Consider the following 3728-nt stretch of genomic DNA (forward strand, 5'->3'; position numbering starts at 1 on the left):
CCTTAAAGGTTTCTGAAATGCACAGTAATTGATTAACTTGTCCACATTCATGTACTTCTTAGATCGTTAAGCATTATTCAAACATACATATCTGTAATTTCAAATTTGTATATTTTTTAATGCTTGATGGTTATGACATTTCACAAAAGAACATAAAACAATAGTAAATAAATGCAGGCAGAGGACTATGTATGAGATTCAGAAACTGGTAACAATGAGTCAAGACCCAGCACACTGGAAAACACTAATTAAAGAATGAAATACCACAGAGGAAGCAGCGCGGGCCCAACCGACATCCGCCTGATGCTTCCACTGCTACTGCACCTCAGTCCTGTTCATGTGGTCCACCTGACCTGGTCTGGCCCACCTGTGCTCTTCAGCCTCGATGCTGAAAATATTTGGGTGACAGCTGCCTGAAGGGTCTGCAGAAATTACAGAAGACAAAAAACACTAATGCATTTGAGAAAGCGGTAAAGTTTGGGGGGAGGGAGAGAAAGCAACTGCAACTCCTTTCCTGATCTGCAACTTGACTGGATGCTAAGATGTCTGTGGACATAAATAGCCAGGGGTCTGACAGCAATGAAGAGGACTATGACCCAAATTGTGAGGAGGAGGAGGAGGAAGAGGAGGAGGACTCTGGGGACATAAAGGATTATTATGTGGGAGTAGCAAGTAGTGTGGAGCAACAGGGGGCTGATGCCTTTGATCCTTAGGAGTACCAGTTCACTTGCTTGACATAAAAGGAGTCTGAGGGTGCCCTCAACGAGCACATGACCAGCTTAGCTTTTGTCCTAAAGGTATCTCATTCTGTTGCCAAACTCATCTTAGTTAATTTCCACTGGCAAGTCTCAGAGATATTGGTCAGATATAAGTCCAATTCTTCTCAACTGCTTGTTGAGGCATGAATTCAGCCCAATCCATCAAAACATGTCCCCACTACCCATCCCCCTCATCACTGTGCAGTGTGTATGCAATTTGTGTGGAAGGAAAACCTGCTGTCTCTGGCCTGCCAGCACCAGTTTTGCTGCAGCTTCTGGGAGCAGCACTGCCCTGTACTTGTCAAGGATGGTGTGGGTGTGGGAGTCTCTTGTATGGCTCAGGACTGCCCACTCTGTACACTAGAAGACTTTGTGGTTCCATTTTTTCCCAATGAAGAAGTGAAAGACAAATATAGGCCCTACCTCTTCAGCAATTACATGGAGAGTCATTACCAGCTACAGCTGTGCCCTGGTGCAGACTGCCCCATGGTTATTTGGATACAGGAGCTTAGAGCTCTCCAAGTGCAGTGTAATCGGTGCAATGAGGTCTTTTGTTTCAAGTGTCATCAGATGTATCATGCCTCCACAGACTGCACCACAATCCGGAAATGGCTCACAAAGTTTGCAGATGACTCTGAAATGGCCAAGTACATTAGTGCTCACATTAAAGATTGTCCCAATTACAACATCTGCATTGAGAAGAACGAGGCTGCAATCATATGCGATGCTCCAAATGTAAACACGACTTCTGGGGGATGTGTCTAGGAGATTGGAAGAGTCATGGCAGTGAGTACTATGAGTACAGTCAGTAAAAGAGAACAAACCAGAGAATCCTGACACTGTCAACCAGAGTCAGCAAGCCCAGGCCAGGGAGGCCCTCAAGAAGTACTTATTCTATTTTGAGAGGTGGAAAAAAAAGACAACAAAAGCTTACAGTTGGAGGCACAAACATTCCAGCAGATTCATGAGAAGATTCAGGAGAGGGTGATGAACAATCTGGGAACTTGGATTGACTGGTAGTATCTACAGAATGCTGCCAAGCTCTTGGTCTAGTGTTGATATACCCTGCAGTATACCTAACCATATGCATACTACATGGAGTCTGGCCCCAGGAAGAAGCTGTTTGAATACCAGCAGGCTCCGCTAGAGGCTGAGATTGAAAACCTTCATGGAAAGTGGAGCATGTGGACAGCTATGACAGAGGGGACTTGGAGAACCAGATGCACATAGCAAAACAGCGGAGAAGAACCCTGCTGAAGGATTTCCATGACACCTAAGTTGGGACATGGACATGCTGGGATGAGTTGTAGCTGTAAGGACTCCCAGCTGCCTTACTGCATGCTGTAGGCTCTGGCTTTCACGATTCCAGGCAACAGCGAGGGTCCCACTTCTGAGTGACACTGGCAACACACTTTTTAGTTAACTTGTTTTCTTCTCATCTTTTTGCTTTTTGTTTCTACCAGGGTAGAGTTCATATTAAATTGGCTTCTTTTCAGAACTTAAAAGTTCACCCAGATGGTTGTTGAGAGGGAGAGAATGTTTTGTTTGTTTGTTTTGTTTTATTTAGTGTTTTTGAATGGCTATTAATAGTATTAGATCATTACAACTTATGTAATTTTCAAAGATTGTACAATATTTTTTTAAAAAGGGCAAACCATAGGATAACACAGAGCCCTTTTAAAAAACAAATTGGATTGCAGGATTTGGCAATCCATTCCATCTTTCATCTCTGGGAAGTTTTCTAGAATTATGTAAGATTGGCAGCCATTATGAAGTCAAACAACAATAAGTGTTGGCGAGGATATGGGGAAAAGGGTACACTTGTACACTGCTGGTGGGACTGCAAATTGGTAAGGCCAATCTGGAAAGCAGTATGGAGATACCTGGGAAAGCTGGGAATGGATCCACCATTTGACCCAGCTATCACCCTCCTCGGACTATTCCCTGAGGATCTTAAAAGAGCGTACTATAGGGATACTGCCACATCAATGATCATAGCGGCACAATTCACAATAGCTAGACTGTGGAACCAACCTAGATGCCCTTCAATAGATGAATGGATAAAAAAAATGTGGCATCTATACACAATGGAGTACTACGCAGCAATAAAAAATGACAATATCATAGAATTTGCAGGGAAATGGATGGCATTAGAGCAGATGATGCTAAGCGAAGCTAGCCAATCCTTAAAAAACAAATGCCAAATGTCTTCTTTGATATAAAGAGAGCAACTAAGAACAGAACAGGGAGGAAGAGCATGAGGAAAAGATTAACATTAAACAAAGTCGAGTGGGGGGAGAGAAAGGGAGAGAGAAGGGAAAGCATATGGAAATGGTAGGAGACCCTCAATGTTGCACAAAATTACATAGAAGAGGATGTGAGGGGAAAGGGGGGGGGGAAACAAGGGAGAGAATTGAACAACAGCAGATGAGGTAGAGAGGGATGATGGGAGGGGAGGGGAGGGGGGATAGTAGGGGACAGGAAAGGTAGCAGAATACAACAGTCACTAATATGCCATTATGTAAAAATGTGAGTGTGTAACCGATGTGATTCTGCAATTTGTATTTGGGGTAAAAATGGGAGTTCATAACCCAATTGAGTCAAATGTATGAAAGATGATATATCATGAGCTTTGTAATGTTTTGAACAACCAATAAAAAAAATTAAAAAAACAAAACAAATTGGCATTGGAGTGTTTAAAAAAATAAAATACTAGGTAAAAAAATAATTAAATATTTTATTCACTGAATTCCCCCATAAGTTTCTGAGGTTCTTTCTAAAGATAATTTGTTAATCTTCAAAAGTAACACTGCGATATTGAGGTTATAATGTAGTTTTAGGAACTTCCTTGGAAACTACTAGTGACATTTCACTTGCTATCCATTCTTCCCTGAAAGGAACTATCTTATCTTAAAGCATGTATACACATACATTTTTATACACATATTATTTTCAAAAGAGGCATTTTTT

General features: G+C 41.8%; 1 pseudogene; it reads left to right on the forward strand.

Annotated features, from left to right (window-relative positions):
* The first annotated feature begins 542 nt into the window (after positions 1-542).
* On the forward strand, positions 543-2035 carry LOC114094865 (E3 ubiquitin-protein ligase ARIH2 pseudogene; annotated as a pseudogene).
* The last annotated feature ends 1693 nt before the right edge of the window (positions 2036-3728 follow it).

This window comes from Marmota flaviventris, chromosome 4 (assembly GCF_047511675.1).
Source record: "Marmota flaviventris isolate mMarFla1 chromosome 4, mMarFla1.hap1, whole genome shotgun sequence".
Taxonomy (NCBI): domain Eukaryota; kingdom Metazoa; phylum Chordata; class Mammalia; order Rodentia; family Sciuridae; genus Marmota; species Marmota flaviventris.